General features: G+C 41.0%; 1 protein-coding gene and 1 long non-coding RNA gene across 2 annotated transcripts in view; both read right to left on the reverse strand.

Annotated features, from left to right (window-relative positions):
- Positions 1-89, reverse strand: part of fggy (FGGY carbohydrate kinase domain containing) — a 56,886-nt gene extending 56,797 nt beyond the window's left edge. The window contains exon 1 of the mRNA XM_079610501.1: positions 1-89. This exon is cut by the window's left edge and continues 510 nt beyond it. The gene's annotated coding sequence lies outside the window, so the exon portion shown is untranslated.
- A 13,633-nt stretch (positions 90-13,722) lies between these two features.
- LOC306997630 lies at positions 13,723-14,541 on the reverse strand. Its single transcript, XR_013797410.1, has 3 exons — positions 14,450-14,541; positions 14,122-14,232; positions 13,723-14,024 (listed from the first exon to the last, which is right to left on the reverse strand). It is a non-coding gene; the product is annotated as an uncharacterized lncRNA (long non-coding RNA).
- Positions 14,542-20,410: the final 5,869 nt, after the last annotated feature.

Raw genomic sequence — 20,410 nt, forward strand, 5'->3', positions numbered from 1 at the left:
CAATATGCAACAATTATACATTTTTCAATGAGATAAATGAACTGCCCTAAGGACCAAATGCTGAACTGTACACCTGTCACACTCTGAAATTTAATATTGGTTTGGGCAAGAGCTTATTAGAAAATAAATAACTTGAATTTTTATATTAAGTAGAGCATGATCTCATAAATTGTGGTTAAATTTTTAATGTGTAATGAGAACTTTTTAAATATTTTAAAAAAGTGTGTGTGGTGATGGAAATGACAGGGCGGTGGTGGAAATGACAGGGTGTTGTGGAAATGACAATGAATTAACATGAATATATAAAAACAGTAGAGATATTTATTTGAATTGTTTTTTAAACTCATCACACTCATTAAACTTGATTCACAAAGTCATTAAACATAACCACCTGTTTTAGTGTACTGCTGAGTTTGATGTATAAAACTGATTGGTCTCACAGATGAATAGTGCATACTTAAATAAAAATAGGTACAAATTAAATCAATTAATATTAAAGTAATATAATTTAGAAATAAAAATAATATCATAATCCATCCATCCATCCAACCATCTTCTTCCGCTTATCCGGGGCCGGGTCGCGGGGGCAGCAGTCTAAGCAGAGATGCCCAGACTTCCCTCTCCCCAGACACTTCTCCTCCAGCTCTTCCGGGGGGACACCGAGGCGTTCCCAGGCCAGCTGGGAGACATAGTCCCTCCAGCGTGTCCTAGGTCTTCCCCGGGGTCTCCTCCCGGTGCGACGTGCCTGGAACACCTTCCCGGGAAGGCGTCCAGGAGTCACCCGGAGCCGATGCCCGAGCCACCTCAGCTGACCCCTCTCGATGTGGAGGAGCAGCGGCTCTACTCTGAGCTCCTCCCGAGTGACCGAGCTCCTCACCCTATCTCTAAGGGATCGCCCAGCCACTCTGCGGAGAAAGCTCATTTCGACCGCCTGTATCCGGGATCTTGTCCTTTCGGTCATGACCCCCGGTAAATGAGAGCTGAGCCGCTTTCTTCACCACGACAGACCAGTACATCGACCGCATTACTGCAGAAGCTGCACCGATCCGTCTGTCAATCTCCCGTTCCATCCTTCCCTCACTCGTGAACAAGACCCCAGGATACTTGAACTCCTCCACTTGAGGCAGGAACTCTCCACCAACCTGAAGTAGGCAAGCCACCCTTTTCCGACTGAGGACCATGGCCTCAGATTTGGAGTTGCTGATTCTCATCCCAGCCGGTTCACACTCAGCTACAAACCGTCCCAGTGCACGTTGAAGGTCCTGGTCTGATGAGGCCAACACGACAACATCATCCATCATCCATGCAAAAAGCAGAGACGAAATCGTGTGGTCCCCAAACCCGACACCCTCCGGCCCCTGGCGGCACCTAGAAATTATGTCCATCAAAATTATGAACAGAACTGGTGACAAAGGGAAGCCCTGCCAGAGTCCAACATGCACCGGGAACAAGTCTGACTTACTGCCGGCAATGCGAACCAATAATGAATAATAATTTGTTACATTTATACATTTTGCGCTTTTTCTGAGACCTCAAATCGCTTTACATAGAAGGGGGGAAATCTCCTCAACCACCACCAATGTGCAGCATCCACTTGGATGATGCGACGGCAGCCATATTGTGCCAGAATGCCCACCACACACCAGCTTACTGGTGGAGAGGAGACAGTGATGAAGCCAATCAGTGTATGGGGATGATTAGGAGGCCATGATGGAGAGAGGCCACAGGGCATATTTGGGTTACACCCCTACTCTTTTTCGAAGGACATCCTGGGATTTGTAATGACCACAGAGAGTCAGGACCTCAGTTTAACGTCTCATCCGAAGGACAGCGCTCTTTTGGCAGTATAGTGTCCCTGTCACTATACTGGGGTGTTAGGGCCCACACAGACCACAGGGTGAGCGCCCCCTACTGACCTCACTAACACCTCTTCCAGCAGCAACCTGGATTTCTCAGGAGGTCTCCCATCCAGGTACTAACCAGGCTCAGTCCCGCTTAGCTTCAGTGGGAAACCAGTCTTGGACTACAGGATGATATGGCTGCTGGAGCCAAGCTCAATGCGAACCAAGCTCCTGCTCCAGTCGTACAGGGACCGAACAGCCCTTAGCAAAGGGCCCCGGACCCCATACTCCCGGAGCACCCTCCACAGGACGCCACGAGGGACACAGTCGAATGCCTTCTCCAAATCCACAAAGCACATGTTGATTGGTTGGGCAAACGCCCATGAACCCTCCAGCACCCTGTAGAGGGTATAGAGCTGGTCCAGTGTTCACGACCGGGATGAAAAACCTTACTGTTCCCCCTGTAGTTGGAACACACCCTCTGGTCCCCCTTCTGAAAAGAGGGATCACCACCCTATTCTGCCAGTCCAGAGGTACTTTCCCCAAACGTCACGCGATGTTGCAGAGGTGTGTCAGCCAACACAGCCCCACAACATGCAGAGACTTGAGGTACTCAGGGCGGATCTCATCCACCCCCGGTGCCTTGCCACGAGTAGCTTCTTGACTACCTCGGTGACTTCAGCTTGGGTGATGGACGAATCCACCTCTGAGACCTCAGCCTCTGCTTCCTCAATGGAAAACGTGATGGCGGGATTGAGGAGATCCTCTAAGTATTCCTTCCACCGTTCGACGATATCCCCAGTTGAGGTTAACAGCTGCCCACCTCCACTGTAGACAGCGGTGGTAGGGCACTGCTTCCCCCTCCTGAGGCGCCGGACGCTTTTCCAGAATCTCTTCGAGGCCCGCCGATAGTCCTTCTCCATGGCCTCACCGAACTCCTCCCAGGGGCATATAGCCCTGGACAACATAGCTCCTAGGATCAGTACTCAAACCCCTCCACCACTGTAAGGTGGCAGTTCAATGAGGAGGGGGATATATATATATATATATATATATATATATAATATAATAATATAAATATAAAAAGTATTGTAATACATTATAATATAATCAATCAATTGTACTTTGTAACCATAAATGTAATTTCCACCACATGCTGTCATTTCCACCACAGAGGGCAGTGTGATGGAAATGACTGTGGTGGAAATGACATTTCTGTATTTTTTTGTGAAAAAATGGAAGACAGCTTCACTGATTAGCTTTGAATTAATACTTAGCATTTCATGTATGCAAAATACTCTTATTTAACTTAACATTTTTAACTTTTTAAAAACACCCTTGAAGGTACAGCATGTTTGGAAATGACGTAGAATAAATATATTAACTGATCAAGCAATATTTACCTTGATTTTTCTTCTTATGTTCTTGATGAAAATTTAAATTGCCTCCATGTCCAACATGTGCTCTGATGTCACTGAACATTTCCATAGAAACCACCTAAACAATCTTTCACAATCTTTCACAAAAACTTTTTAAAGGGACATTACAGTGTTGTGGTGGAAATGACACCAATACTGTGCGACAGCTATATTTTGTATAAAAAGTAATATTGATAGTGGTCTCACATTAAATACTATAATGTATTTTAATTATTTTACTAGTACTTCATTTAGGTATATTAATAGTTACCAGATAAGTCATATTTTTAAACTGTATTTTCATTGTTGAAGTTAAAAAGCCTGGGTGTGCGACAAGGAGAAAACAGTGATTTTGACATACATAAGGAGGTTGAAAAGTATGAAAAAATCCTAATAGAAAGGTGGTTAAAAGTTTTTAAGGTGGTTTTATTGTTAGTTTGACAAAGAAAGAGGAATTTGTCAAAAATGATATGTATTTTTTAAAATATGACCAAAGAACAACAAGAAGGTGTTTCCCAATTATTGGGCGTTTTCAAACTGGTCTAGGCATTTTTCAACCATCCAATCAAAACCGTACGGATTCGGATGCCATTTCAGAAGCAGAGCGTTATTATTATTTCTCGTTTTTTCTTGATTTTTACTATTATATATCGCGACAAGGAATTCTTTCATAAACCAAATTTCCCGTTCTTATGTTAGATACAGATCTTGTATAATAGCCTGTGAGTGTGTATTATATTTTATAATATTCTCTCCTACCTGCATGCAATTTTTCTCTCAATGTAAACCGTACTCGGTTACTAACGTAACCTCGGTTCTCTCTAGAGAGAGGAACGAGTACTGCGTTGCCGTAGCAACGCATTGGGGAAAATCCTTTTCCACGAGAATACTGAAGCAAAAATTATCCTTAATTTTGTATCAATGTAAAACGCATTGCCACAGCATACAGACCTAGGCGAGACAGCTCGCGCGCCTATTGGCTGCTGTGCGGCAAATGCTTAAGCCAATGGAGCGAGCCCATGAGTGACGTCACACCCAATGAGGGCGCTTCAAGCCCTCCCGCGTCACGTCCCGCCGAAGCGGGCGTGGCTTAGGGCTATATATTTCGCTCACAGGCTTATGAACTCTGATTTTAAAAGCGAAAGCAACCAGAGCGCATACACGGCAGGAAACGCAGTACTCGTTCCTCTCTCTAGAGAGAACCGAGGTTACATTAGTTACGCGTTGCCGTAGCAACGCATTGGGGAACACCCTGTAAGACGCCGTGTGTGCAGTGATCCGACACCATAGACCCAGAGCACTGAGCTGGGGTTCATATAGTACATAATCACCTGTAGGACTCACAGAGAATCCTGAAAGAGGTGGGCTCCAACCACCATCTCTCACAAAAATGACTGCCTTAGCAGATCAGTATAGAATTGACTGCGCTTAGCAGATCAGTACAGAATAGACTGCGCTTAGCAGACCAGTACAGAATAGACTGCGCTTAGCAGATCAGTACAGAATTAACTGCGCTCAGCAGTTCAGCATAATAATGCCATAATTGACGACTGAAATGTCAGTCTAACAAATACGGTTATTTAAACCGATAATATCTTGGCCTGTAAGGCGGGTACCTCGAGGTTATAAAACCTGATAAATGTAGACGGTGAGGCCCAGCCTGCCGCCATACAAATATCCTGTAAGGCAATCCCACTCGACCAAGCCCACGAAGAAGCCATACTTCTCGTGGAGTGCGCCCTAACACCCAAAGGGCACTGAATGCCTTTGGATGCGTACGCTAGAGCTATAGCGTCCACTATCCATCTGGATAGGCTCTGTTTCGAAGTGGCCAGTCCCTTGAGACGCCCACTGAACGAAACGAAAAGCTGCTCTGTCTGTCTGAAAGCAGACGAGCGCGACACGTAAGCTCTCAATGCGCTCACTGGGCAGATTAAATTTTCGTCCATATTATCCCCGATGACCGGAAGGGCAGAGAGGGAAATAACATGCACCCTAAACGGTGTGTTTAGGGATTTCGGAACGTAACCATGCTTAGGTTTGAGCACGACTCTGGAGTCATTAAGCCCAAATTCCATGCACGACGCGCTCACTGAGAGCGCGTGCAAGTCCCCAACGCGCTTCACTGAAGCGAGAGCCAGGAGAAACACCGTCTTGAGCGACAAGTGTTTCATATCAATCTCCTGAAGAGGCTCGAAAGGAGGACCCTTCATGGCGTCCAGCACCGTAGAAAGGTCCCAAATGGGAACTGTGGGAGGTCTGGGTGGATTAAGTCTCCTAGCTCCTTTAAGGAACCGAATGACTAAATCGTTCCTTCCTATGGACTGGCCGTGTGCGGTTTCAGAAAAAGCCGCTATAGCCGCCACATATACCTTGAGTGTGGAAGGGGATCTCCTGCTATCCAACATCTCTTGTAAGAAGGACAAAACCTCTGTCACTCCGCAGTCTGGGGGTGACACGCCGCGAGACGTGCACCAGCCAGAAAAAACAGACCATTTATTGGATCTAATAAACATGTTGTTGGTTTAGATGCAGTAATAAGTTTATTTAGCTCTTCCTGTCCTATAGTTGTAAAGCGCTGTAGTTGTTCTTGAGGGGTGATAATTGAGGCTGAATCATAAGACGCTGTCAAAGATTGTACATTTACAATTGTATTTCTGATGCTTTCTATTTTCTCAGAGAAGAAATTCATGAAATCATTACTACTAAGATGTAACGGAATATTTACGTCATCACTTTGCGGTATAATATCTATATCGGTTGTATCGGTTGCAAAGGTGACATTAAAACATGTGTAATGTACAAAATATTTAGTTTTTTAAATAAATGCTTTTCTTTTGATTTTTTTATTCATCAAAGAATCATGAAAACATGTATCATAGTTTCCAAAATATTAAGCAGCAAACTGTTTTCATATTTCTGAAGGTTCATGTGACACTGAAGTAATGATTTTGAAAATTCAGCTTCAAATAAGATTTTAAATTGTAATACTATTTCACAATATTACAAAAGTTTTACTGTATTTTTTTATTTAAAAATTCAGCTTTGGTGAGCATGAGCGCTTTATAAAACATTTTTTGTTCCTTTGTGCACTGGCTAAGGAGCATGAGTCAAACTGAAAAAATTAAATAAAATAAATAAAAAATAAAAGTTTTTCTGAGGTAATATGTTATGTAATCTTGTTAAAATGGATTTCATAAAATTGGTATCGAAAAAAGTATCGTTAGGAACCGGTATCGAAACTGAGGTATCGAAATTGGCACCGGATCGAAAGATTTTGAACGATACCAAGCCCTTTTTTGCCGGTGCGTCACAGATCATTGAATGAACTTTTAAAGTGAGCCTTTTCCCCTCAAATGTAAAACCCCTGTAATTGTGAGTTCATTTGCCAAATCTGTGAGATACATTTTTGATGACTTTATACTTTACTGACTTTATGATGACTTTTGAGGTTTCTTTATACCTGAGTACATCCCGATGACTACAGGTTCTTTCATGGGTACTCCAACCAATCTACCTAAAATGGGCCACAACTGAAGACCTGAACTTTTAAAAAGTGGCAGGCCATCCACTGACATTTGAAGATGTAAACAACATACATCGACAAGCTTGTCTTTCCACTGGTAAAGGGTATGTTTTAACGCCTCAATAATGCTAATGTAGTGTTATAGGCCACCGCAAAGCTCCCTAACAGAATAATCTCTTCTTGTGTTAAGAAGAGTTTGTGCATCTTTTGGCAAGTCACAGTGGTGGACCGTTAATATTGCCAAGAGAACCGAAAGTGCAATATGGGAAATACCATATGTTAATGCCCAGTTGGAAAGGCGATTTCTGAGTTTTTCTGGTTCCTCCCAGTCAGATATTTCTTCTACATCACTATCATCTTGATAATAAGATCTATCCTCTGGGTCAGACACGACAGCTGCCATTGGATCTAATCCAAGATTTTCTTCCATGATTTCATTTTCAGGTTCTGCAACATCATCTGTTAGAGACCCAATATCTCTGGGAGGAAGTGTGGCTGCAGGTGTTTCCTGGCCGATATCAATTAACCTTCTATTAAGGTCCACCCTGGCTCTTCTCCTCAACGCTGAACTGGAAACAGGTGTCTTGCGTCTATTCATTTTTTACATTTAGGTAACTATCTCAACTGTAAATTGAATAATAATAATTAAAAAAAAGTATGGAGTTTGGAATGGAATGAAAATCTAAGTATTATACCTTCGTCTCAACAGTTTGCATCATGTTTTCAGCATCTGGAAAAAGAAATGGAAAGTATGTTGTAAGTTGTCATACTTACTTTTATTTATTATGTGACTGGAAAAGTTGTCTGGTTTATCAAAAATAAAGATTTGGTAACAAGTATAACATTTATTTCTCTATCCCTCTATCGGTCTACATTTACATTTATTAATTTAGCAGACACTTTTATCCAAAGCGACTTACAAATGAGAAACAATAGAAGCAATTAAACTAGCAGTAGGACAACAGTATGTAAATGATATGACCCTTCACAGTACAATCCAACGCAATTATATATATATATTTTTTTTGTTAGAATAGAAAAGAAAGTGTTAGTATTACTGGATCAAGTGCTGCCAAAAAAGATACGTCTTCAGCAGTTTCTTTAAAATGGCTACGGACTCAGCAGCTCTGGCTGAGTTAGCCAGATCATTCCACCAGCAGGGAACAGTCAGTAAAGGTCTGAGAGATTACGTGAGAGAGAGATTTCGTGCCTCTTTGAGATGGCACCACAAGACGCCGCTCGCTTGCAGAGCGCAAGATGGCATAAGTCTGAAGTAATGAGTTCAGGTACAAGGGAGCAGTGCCAGTGGTTGTTCTGTAGGCAAACGTCAGTGACTTGAATTTGATGCGAGCGGCAACCGGCAACCAGTGCAATTTTGTGAGGAGAGGAGTGACGTGTGCTCTCTTCGGCTCGTTGAAGACCACTCTAGCTGCAGCATTCTGGATCAGTTGCAGAGGTTTGACAGTGCAAGCTGGGAGACCAGCCAGGAGAGCATTACAATAGTCCAGTCTGGATAGAACAAGCGCCTGAACAAGGAGTTGTGTAGTTGTGTATGCTCTGATAGGAAAGGCCTGATCCTTCTGATGTTGTACAAGGCAAATCTGCATGACCGGGCAGTGCTAGCAATGTGATCTGTGAAATTCAATTGGTCATCAATTACAACTCCAAGGTTCCTGGCTGATCTTGATGGAGTTATGGATGACGAGCCTAGCTGAATGGTGAAGTTGTGATGAAGTGCTGGGTTAGCCGGGATTACAAGTAGTTCTGTCTTCGCAAGGTTTAGTTGAAGGTGGTGGTCCTTCATCCAGCCAGAAATGTCTGTCAGGCAGGCTGAGATGCGAGCAGCTACCGTCGGATCATCCGGCTGGAATGAGTGGTAGAGTTGTGTGTCATCAGTTGAGTGTCCGCTTTTGAAGCCAGATTGATTGTTGTCCAAGAGGTTGTTCTGCGTAAGAAAGGAGGAGATCTGGTTGAAAACAACTCGTTCACGTGTTTTTGCGACGAATGGAAGAAGGGATACTGGTCTGTAATTCTCTAGATGTGTTGGACTTAGAGTGGGTTTCTTAAGCAGTGGGGTTACCCGAGCCTGCTTAAATGCTGTGGGAAATGTACCAGTGTGAAGAGATGTGTTTATGATGTGTGTGAGTGTGGGTATAACAGAGGAAGAAATAGCTTGAAGTAGGTTAGTGGGAATAGGATCAAACGGACAGGTAGTAGGGCGATTGGAAAGGAGGAGTTTGGAGACTTCTGTCTCTGAAAGCAAGGAGAAGGAGGGTAGAATGTGTGTGTTAGCTGGTAAAATGTGTGTTAGTTTGTGGATTGGTAAATTGGCCGCTGATGGTGGTAGTTTTGTTTATGAAGAATGTGGCAAAATCATCAGCTGTGTGGGTTGATGAAGGAGGAGGAGGAGGAGGGTTAAGAAGGGAGGAGGAGGTTTTGAAGAGCATGCGAGAGTCAGAAGAATTGTTAGTTTTGTCTAATCTATCTATCTACGGCTGACTCAGGAGCCTCACTTTTGTTTAAAAGAAAATGAAAGTAAAATACCAATAACAAAATTGTAATTGTAAGGTTGAAATTGTAATTGGGGTAGGCTACATGAGCAGAATAGTGGTTATGGCCTTTGTTCAGTGTAAGGTTGGAGGCATATACATTCAGATGTATTTCTAAATTATGTAGGCTAATGTCCCTGCCACTTTCTATCAGTTCTATCATATATTTTCTCTTATCCTTTTCTTTAATTAATGTATATTTGATTTCAGTAATGATACTTTGGCCATGAATTAAAAAAAACATAATCACAATTACTTAATTTATTTTTAGTCCAGGCAAAGTAACATTTTACGACAGACTAATTGTAAAACAAATTTTTTTTCAGCATAGATCATTTCTATGAGGTGCCCAGAACAACATACTAAAAGTCCTAAGAAATCCTAGTTGAGGAAATATGTTAATTTATCATCAATCTGAAATGTGTGCCAATAAGGCCAGGCAACAATACACCCCGTGGGGCAATTTTTTCCCTTTACTCCTATCAAAATTAAACTTTACACAATGAATGTACCCATGAAAAGTAAAAAAATTTTTTGAACAGAAACATATATTTTTATAGCAGAACCACTTTACACACGATTTATACAAAAAATCGTTCTGCTCGTGTTTCATGAATGAGACCCATTGACGATAGAAGTGTCAAAATCCACAGATGCGTGAGGGGATTTTCAAATGCACAGAAAGCAGTGCACAAATAAATGCCAGGCAGAGTTATGTTTGTAAAATAATAAAACATTTATAAATATTTTTTTTATTTGCAAATCTCATTTTATTTATTTGTGAATTTTATAAATTTCTGTGAAACTCTTAACATTTATTAGTGGATCTTAATCTTTTTATTTGGAAAAATGCAACAATTCAAACCTACTGGTCTACGTGGTGGGTCAGCAGTCGTATCAGGAACTGTGGTTGTCGATGACTGTCCAACACGGGCAATTCTCCTAGTGGCAGGTTCAATCTGCAGCCAAAATGCATGAAAATGACGGTAGCTGGCAAATCTATGAAAAATATCAAATTGCATTGTAAGACCATGTTGGATTGTAACCATACAGCCAGGGGCGCAACTACCCAGTGTCAGAGGGGTATGCAGCAACAAATTAGGCGCCCCCCAAACAAACAAACAAACAAACAACAACAACAACAAAAAGAAAAAAAAGTGTCCAATGTAATGAGTGAGGAACGAGTGAGAGTTAACATATAAAGTAAGTAGGCTACAAAATAGCCATTTATGAATAAAATTGAACTCTGTCCCTCTAGCCTAGGGGGGTTCAGGGGCAGGCCCCCCCGTAAGAAAATGTTGTGCTTTTTAATGTTATATTCATCATTAAAAGCTCCAAACCCATATTCAGTGTGCAAATTAAACAAAGAAAAGTGCAAACCTCTTTTAGTTACAGTGTCTGTCTACATTACACTACATAATAATAGTTATAATATTAATCCCATGATAGTAATAGCCATATATTTTAAAAACAAATGCACTGAAAAATAAAGGAAACTTTCATAATTAGTTTTGTACTAATTTCTACACTTTACATTAAAGATGTGATTGGGTTAGCCCAGTGTCAATCAAGACAGAACCAATGGGCCGGTGATCTACGTGTTTCACGAAAAATGTCAGAAATAAAAACTAACACTGACTTTTTTTTTTTTGACCAATGGATTACACCGGCACTAACACAGTCCTACTTGGAAGTTTATAGACCCCTTGGTATTATCTTTATTGCTTAAGCTCTGGGCTAGGACAGTCTTGTCACTCATATAACATTGATGCAATGTTTTAACCTAGTCTAATCATTTCTGGCTTTGTTTTGAAATTAGAAATTGGCAGACTAATGATAAAGTGTAACAGAATTTACTTAGGACTGAAGTAAATTGATAACTTTTTTTCCTACCTTGTGTAAAACCTGATGTCCTCATCGGAGCTCTTGAACCTTTCTAGTCCAAAGGACTGCCTCAATGACAACTCCGTTCGCTTCTGTAGCTCTAAGATGGCCTGCTGCTGTGCGTCAATTTTCTCGCAGGCCAGATCCAGAGCTGAAGGTTCTGGTCTGCTATCATAGTCATGACACCTCAAAGACACGCTGGTGTCGATCAGCTCCTCATCCTCATCCTCGTCCTCCCCGTGCCGCTGTGTCCTCTGCCACACGCTTGGCCGAGAGACCGGCAAGCTGAAGTTGTTCCAGGCGAACAACACCGGAATCGCCCCAGGTTTCAAACGGCTTCGGCCACCTTCAATAATGTCTTCAGCCATAAAATACCGACTGCATACAGTGGTGTATCTCCTTATAACGAAGTTTTCACGCCTAATGTTTCTGACCCATATCGCCCTGACTGACTCATCCTTTGGAAACTTACCGCAGAGTTAATTTTCCCCGACACAGAGCAGATCGGCACACAACAAAAACTGCTGTTCGGATGTTCACGTTTCTGGTATTTTAGCATTCGTGACATTTTAATAAAAACAAATACTCTAAAGTTTGATTAGAAATAAGAATTTTATTAGAATAAGCAAAAATGAACAGTTACCTCAGAGATCACCGCACCTCAGAGATCAAATACCGCTGCGGAAGTGAAAAGCGGAAATGCTTAGACCTGTTTCCGGTTCGAACGCTGGGCGCTACGCATAACCCCTATTATGTGTTAATAACTGCACATGGGTTTAATTGACCATTTGCAAAACCCCGCCCTCGAACGGTTCTCGTCCAATCCTAGCTCAGCAACTGTAACAAAGGAAAAGGACCTCCGTCAAACATTGCGATTTCAGCAAGATAGTGAAACGATGCGCCTATGGCAGTGAGGGACAGACTTGACTTTCAGTATTAGCCAGCCTTGATAGAAAAGACTTATTGTTGGAACTGAAACGCACAGATTATTAATTCAGGTAAGACACCACTGAAGGCCTAGGTGTGAAATGCACGGCCCGCCACTGTGTCGAGGTATATCCTAGATGTAAGTAAATTGCATATGATATTATTTTTAACTAGTACCACTAAATTCCTAATTCATTAAAATTTTCAATCACATTTGGTGTAAAATGAAACATACCCCAAGATTCTTCTGGTCCAGTCAGCACAGGGGGGTGTAAGATATGACAGTCAATCACAGTTCGTGCACACGCCACAGATCCCACCCTCCCCCAAGTTACAATATCACATGCACACGCCTGAAGTTTGCAGGTGTGTTGGATTGTGCGAAGCGTGATGGCGGAAAGAAAATCTACTAACAAGCTTCCAATTCCTCAGTTAAGAACCAGATCTAGGAGGTCCAAAACAACCAAGGAAAAGAAAACATGGTAAGTACTCCATGGTGTTGATCGATGCTGATGAGACGGGCCCGCGTTCACAGAAAATCGGGTGCACATGCACTGACAAGCACAAACTCAATGGGAGGGTGCTCGGTGGTAGTGGAGGAGGGGCATGCATGAGAGTTGTAAACATTCAAAACTTTGGCTAAGTCCACTCAATCTGCCAGACCTGCCGACTGCAGCTTTAATATATGACCCTAAAATTAAAGTGTGTTGCAAGTAAAGTGTTTCTTAAATTGTATGCAATGAGAAAAAAGCCAATGGGAAAAAAAGAAAGAACTGAACATAGAACAAGAGAACACAAAATTCTGTAACAGAAAAACCTGTATATGGCAATGTAAGTGCCATCTCCAAAACCTGGAGTTTTCAGGGAATTGAGAAAATACAATTCACGCAATTTTGGCTTCATGTTCTGAAAAAAAAAATTCACCCTGTGTTAGTTGTTAGGAAACGCATAATATCAAGGAAATAATCTGAAATATGCCGCTGATTTCAGTTTGCACAACAATTGGCATAACAATTGGTTTATGTATCGCAACCTTAAAGGTTGTATCAGCGATTATGGGTGACGTCACTTCTGTTTGTGTTTGAAGCGAGATCCCAAACAAACCAAGTTAGCTCGCCCCTCCCTCCCGTTTCGTGCATCATGAAAAAAACGATAACTATACGTGTCTCGCCCTAATCCTCCTCTTGGGGATTAACTCAGCCATGTTCAATTTCTCTTGTTAATAGACGCTGGCTTCTTCTTCAGCTCAGACTTCGCGTGCAGCCGTCACCGTGCACGAGCGCAAAACCTCACAACACCCAGCCCCTGTCGGTGATTGGTTGGAACACTGTTTATTTTGGTTTTGAGTGGTTGGTGAAACCAATTGTTTTTGTGTGCAAATCTCAGAGCCTAGGCTGCCTACAGAGACGTGTTTTTTTTGACAGCTTGCTTATGGGGCGGGCAGCTAGCGGATCGTTAGGAAAGATTAGATGAATGTGATAATTTAAGTTTGGGCCTGAAATCGCTGATACAACCTTAAAGCAGACTTACACACAGCATCCAATGCCCTGGCACCCAAGATGGGAAGACCACAGCATCCTTGCTCACAATTTCACAATGTATATTAAAAAAATATTTTATAGTATATAGTATGTTTAATGTTTAAAGACATTACAAATGTCAGTGATCTTTACAGGTAAGTGGTCCATGGGATGTGCACAAATTGGTGGCAACCATGTCACTATGGCATGGCTGTCAACTGGATAGATGTCCACATTCTGGCCGCAAAAAGAAAATTGTTATGAATTGAACAAAATTAATTTATTTATGCTCTCAAACTTTGAGGTTAAACCTGGGAGAGTGCAATCTATTGCAGCACACAGAAGCTGGAATTCAGCACCTGTGTGAAAAATATGAACATTTAGCTACTTTGAAATGGACATTATTTTATTTTTTATGATTTTAAGTTTTGATTCATGTTTTTGTCTGTTTCTTACATTTCCTTCCACCTCGCAAAGGTTTGTCAGTGTTAAGTCTTTCTGTTTTATGACAATAGAGCCCACAAGTGCTACTTCATCATCAGCATTTGCAGAACGAACTTGAGCCATCTGTCAAGAGAACAGAAATGTTCTATTACTTACAAAACAGATTCTTAGTAGTCTTCTAATAGACCTGGCGTTGCACACAGTGAATATTGTTGGCTCTACGATGAATTAGTTGTAAGTTGCTTAGGATATGACTGTCTAAATGCATAAATTAAAATGCAAAATCTAATCACAATAGAGGACTGCAGTTGTGCAATTAATAACTGTTTAGCTATATTACCTGTTTACGCTGTGATCGAGTCAGTGGCTTTCCCCAGCAAGCCTTGCTAGATTTTATCAGATGTAGTCTGGTGATTTCAGGAGCCCTGTTCTCTTTATTTAAAGACATAATGATTTGTAAATAGCAAATATGAGATAAGGTTCAAAGTATACATGTAATAAACTTACCTACAACCTGTCATGAACTGCTCCGAGACACGAAGGTGGAGAATCCAAATGCAGCTTTATTAAGGGGTAATCCAAAGAACAGGCAGGGTCAAACACAGGAAGGCAGTCCGTACAAACAAACACACAAAACAAGCAGGGGTCAGAGGCAAAAAAGTAATCCAGGGAACAAGGCAAGAAATCCAAAAACCAAAAGACAAGAAAACCAGGAGAATGCTCAGAAATGCAGTGTGACACCAAGGCCACATCCACACGAAGCCAGAGCTTTCCCTAGCCGATGTTTTTTTTGCCTCGTTCTAAAAAAGAATTCCGTTAACACGGCGTCGTCTCAAAAAATATCTGCGTACACACGAAACCACTGAAACCGACTCAAAACGATGTAGTATACATCCCAGACCAGTATGTGGCGCTGTAATTCTGCCATAGAGATACAATAAAAACGGAGAAGAAGACTTTGAGCATGCGCATAAACCTTGCGCGCTGTAGCCTATAGGCACAGTAGCTTCTTCTTTTCTTTTTTACCAAGAACTTTATTAATCAATATGAACAACCATAAATGGCCTGGTACAAAATAGGGATGAGTCACGATATTCAATTAGCCTAGTTAGCGGACTCATAAAGCTTGCCACAAAGAACCGGCAAAAGTAGGCCTAATGAATGAGTTAAATATAGCAAGGAGACATTTTAATTGTTTAAAAGTAGACATTTCAAGCATTTTTAATTTCGGAGTTTCGACAAGTTCCAGTTCACAAGCAATGCAAGTTATAATGCGCCAGCGCGTCCATGTCATGATTATATTGTCAGCTATATTTGCTTCTTATTTATTAAATCCAGGCAATTGGTTGATGAAACATTGATTAAAATTAAGATACAATTTATACAAAACGAAATTCACTTTAAAGTAAGGCTTTATACAAAACAGCTTTATATAAAACAAAAATGAATGTGGTCAAAATTATGTCTGCCGATATATTGCGCATCTTATGATTACTCATGCTGTTCACTTTCATAAATCAACATAGATTAAATAAAAATAAAAACAATATTTAAACATAAATATGAAACTAAATACATTTTATTTAATGGCTACAACAGGCTTAGCCTACTGAGAAATTTAATGTCGGAGTGGAATTTGAGCGAACACTGTTTTGCCGGCGAGCATGTGGGGAATTATTTTATTATTATGCTATTCAAAAAACGCACCCCTGTTTTTTGAATAGCCTAATAATAAAATAATTCCCAGCGATCGTCGAATATTATTTTTGTTCGAAATGCCCATCCCTACAAAATACGAAATGTCTTAATCAGACAACAGACCAGCACCATAGCATAAGAAAAATATAAAGAAATACAATAAAAATACATTCAAGTAAATAATAAATAAAGGAATAAAAGAGGCTCAGTAGCTTCTGCAGCGTAGTCGGCTGGTGTTGTTGCTGTTACGTGACTAAGCACTGTCTGACTAGTCGACACGTGGGGTGATGACATCATCGTTTCACAAAATATACGATCGGATTGGCTGTACACACGAAAACGCAAGCGTTTTCAGATTTATCCACTCTGGGACCCGGTTTCAAAAAATAGCTGTTTCAGTCTCTCAAAACGCCGGATCCGTCTGGACGAAACGCCAATACGACACAAAATTTGTCCGTATACAGCTAAACGCGTCTCCGTGTGGACAGGGCATAAAACAAGACTTTGCGGTGAGTGAATAAATAAACATGGTATAAATAGACTGAGACTAACAGGATGATGAGACAGGTGAATGCAATCAGTGAATGAGCTACAGGTGAATGTGATCAGTGATAAGTGCTGATGAGTCCGGGGATTGAGTATGGGAAATGTAGTTTGTGAGTGATAGTCTTATGTGGAGTGCCCTCTTGTGGCTCTCAAGGGCACTCCAGCTGGTGACCGTTACACAACCAAACGTCCAAACAAATCAGTTTGGAGGTTTATAGTCGTTTTTGGATGTCCAAGGTCATTTTGTATTTTTGACAGCATGGATCAATTTTTTCTTTATTTTGCATGTGCAAAATGTTTCTTACAAGAAACGTGGGTGGTGGGAGACATCATATTCAAGAAATAGTTGGTCTTACGCATTCCAGCGAAAAGTTGTTCTGCAGCTTGTGTGTTCACTCTGCCAGCCAACTCTGGGACAATCTGAATATTTCTGTGTGTCTCGCTTATCCTTACTGTTGGCCTCTTGGAACTTGTTAGATAGAGCATAGTGCTCGTAAGAACCAGTCACTGGATGGCAATTATCATCCTCATCCATCTTCTTCTCTTTTATCCAGGGTAGGCTTATAGTTAGGGTTCCGCTCTCTGCAGCTGTTATATTGTTTTCTGTAGATTCCGCAGTCGTCCCTCAAAGGGTGTAAATGGCATTGCTTCTGGCCTCCTTAAGTTGGAATGGGTGGCCAGTCCTCTGGCAAAATCATAAATACAAATGTTTGTGATATTCCATGAAAATAACATGTCCGTAATGTCTCTAGGACTTTCGCACGGAGGATAAATTTTACACTGTAAACTATACCACAAGGGTATAAAATGGCTGCCCATCCACCTGACTAAGAGGAGTATAGTTTGTTTAGTGAATAAAATTCATTAACTTTCAGAACATGTACATTTGAACTATATACCACCTGATGCTCCCCAAACTTTTTGCAAAAATCTTGTTGTATGCAGTTCTGTTTAGCATTTCTTCTCTCAGTCTGGATAGAAGATCAGTTTTCGAATGTCTGCAACCTGGTAAAGCACAAATATGTTTGATATTACATTACAATATGAAACTAGCTCTTTGTGTGTTAGTTGTGTGTATGACTAGAAGGTAACAACTGATTTAAACCTGCATAGTGATTGTTTCATTACTGGTCAACAGTGTTTGGAATAACGGCATTTAAAATAACGGCGTTAGGTAACGACGTTATTTTTTCAGTAACGGGGTAATCTAACTAATTACTTTTCCCGTCGTTACAACGCCGTTAACGTTACTGGATGTTAAATGCGGTGCGTTATATGCATTGATTGAATAAACTGTGTAATCCGATTCCGAACGCAACCCTGGCTCGCAGCTAGTGAGGAGGTGGGTTAATAATGATGTAAGCGATTATGATTGGCTAAGGCAGAGTCATGTTTCATGGTAGCAAATCAGAGCCAATGTTTTTACACACATGCCAGCACACGCGCCAGGCGCCACACACACACACAACCGCTAAACAGATTTGACGGAGCAGCAGAGATGGCAAGTCAGGAGCAATCCGATGAAAAGTTGGTGGAGATATAAGCACTACTTCAAATTAATTGTGGTCAAAGGCAAGAACGTGCATGTAATGTGTACATTATGTACAGGAGCGAAGACTTTGTCGACATCCGTTGTAAGCAACTCATCTCACATTGACACGCGCATCTACAAAGCTAGTGGCAAAAAACACCGATACCTCCACCACAGATGCTAGTTCGCCAAGTTGTTTTCTTGACCAGTTGTCTCTGGTTGAGAGAGTTTGATTTGATTTGCTAGAGTTATGCATTTTATATGGTGTAACGGTTTACTTTTCTTACAAAGATAATACTTGAAGTCAGGATAAACCTCTTGCTGTCTGTCGACGTGCAATAAATTAGGTATGTGGACAAAAAATTCAAATTCAACAAATAGACAAATGGATAGCATATGTGGGAAGACCTGGGAACCCCCTTTAAAAAAAAAAAAAAATAATGTAAATATGTCAAGTATGAAGAAAGTTACATCATTTTATAGTACAGTAATCAGCGCCTATTATTGTCTCATTTCTAAGGTTGAAACAATAGAAATTAGTGTGACCGAAAACGAGTTTTTTGTTCACAAAAATGCTCATAACTTTTTCAATATTCAAGATATCTAAATGAAATTTTCTGTGGAGATGGGTTTCAAAGAGTTCTTTGGATCCAACGTGTTGAAACTTAATTTTATCATGCATAATGACTGATTTGGCCTATCTTATGGTATTTTTTTGACAAGCAGTTGTTGAAAATACAAATAATTGAATGGAAAACAACGATCCAAGGAAAATGATATAATTTATTTTTAAAAACTAAAATCATGAACAATATTTCTGACTGTATAAACACATTTTTTACAATTTATATATACATAACTTTTTTATTTTACGGTATATATATTGCACAAAAATAACCTATGATACATCACAATTTTTAAGAAACATTTTTACATTTTTTTAAACAAAAACGTTTTTTTTTTAATTCATCATTTACATTTGTTTTCATGTGCTTTGTGCCCCCGTTTTCTTAAATAAATAAGTGAAATAAATGATCCCATGTCACACTAACATTGGTTGGAGACAACGCTGGACCGTGGATTGCAGGTGATTTCCGAGCAGAGAAAGGCTGAGGCAAGAGGACACTGTAGATGACTGGCTATCTGGCAGAGAAGTGGTGATCGATATAATGTCACACCCTTAACAGAGACTATATAGTCTGTTAGATGGTGAGATCATCGGCAATTAGATCGGCTGCCAGCGCAAACACAGACATGTCAAAATCAGTTGCATCTTCATAGGATTCGTCCTCCCCCCAGTACGCAACAACACACCTTTTTCTTTTTGCTTTCATTTTTACAATTCTTCCATTGTACACAATGCGTTTCCCTTCTTCACACCAAACATGGCACATGTTCCTTCCAACTGCTTTGCCAGACAACAGCTCTGTGATCTTTTCGAGTTTTGACTTTTCAAGCTCTGGAAATTTCAGGTCCATCTCAAAATATGTTTTATATTGTCTTTCTAAGACCTCGACAATGGCACCAAGACAAGCTTCCATCATGACTTTGAACACGTCCTCATCTTTTGGAGGATCTCTCAACTTCTGTAGAGTTGCATCCGAGTCTTTAAGAGCATCTCCAAAAAAATCGTTGCTCTGTGTCAAGAGATCCAAGGGGCTCCTTTGCTCCTTCAGTCGGGTGACCACCTCCTTAACCACAGATATTGCTTCCACATGGTCAATTTGGTTCACTGCTGCCCTGTAGAATTTCTTCATCCACGGACCGGTCAGCAGTTTTCCCAAAAGGCCCAAAACCTGCATCTGAACGTGGCCTGTGGTTGACCTGAAGTCGGAGAGCAAGCTTGCTCGCAAACCGCCACATGATGTTCCTTTCTCCAAAAACTTAATGAAAACGGAGTAATGCTGAATGAAGACTCCACAGATGTGGAAAAGAATGTGAAGCCGATTTCCCCTATAACGAGGAAGTATGCCTCTGGGCAATTTCTGGTTGTCCAGGAATGTTACAAAGCCACGTGGATCTCCTTTTCCGTCTTTGTATCTTAATTTATTCATTGCCATCACAATGTTTCCAGCAGAACAGTCTTTTCCCCATAGTTTTTTCAATGCCAGTGTATCCTCACATTCTTTTAAAGCGGAGCGGGTTTTTATTGCTATCGAATCTAAGGGATGCAAATGGCAGTTGAGCTCAAAGTTTTGTCCCATGATTCATTTACAAGCAGTATTGCAGCGTGGTTGGCCGCGCACCTGTCAGTTAGTGTGTTTGATATGTTGTCAATCATTTTACTACGTGTGTCCTGATAATCTCCGTTGTAGAAATAGGAATGTACACTGGCCAGATGATCAATTGTTTCTATTATATGGGTACTGTAATCCTCGGCAGTCCCCCCAGGAAGTTCGTCAACAGCTGCAGCATAACAGTTTGTTTCTGTTGTTATGTGCACACTATTTATATGGACCCCTTCTTGTGTGGTTGCGTCAAATCCAAGGGTGGTGTTTTTATTTTTGAGTATTTCCTCGGCTGTTT

The sequence above is a fragment of the Phoxinus phoxinus genome (genome assembly GCF_949152265.1).
Source record: "Phoxinus phoxinus genome assembly, chromosome: 4".
In the NCBI taxonomy this organism is placed as follows: Eukaryota; Metazoa; Chordata; class Actinopteri; order Cypriniformes; family Leuciscidae; genus Phoxinus; species Phoxinus phoxinus.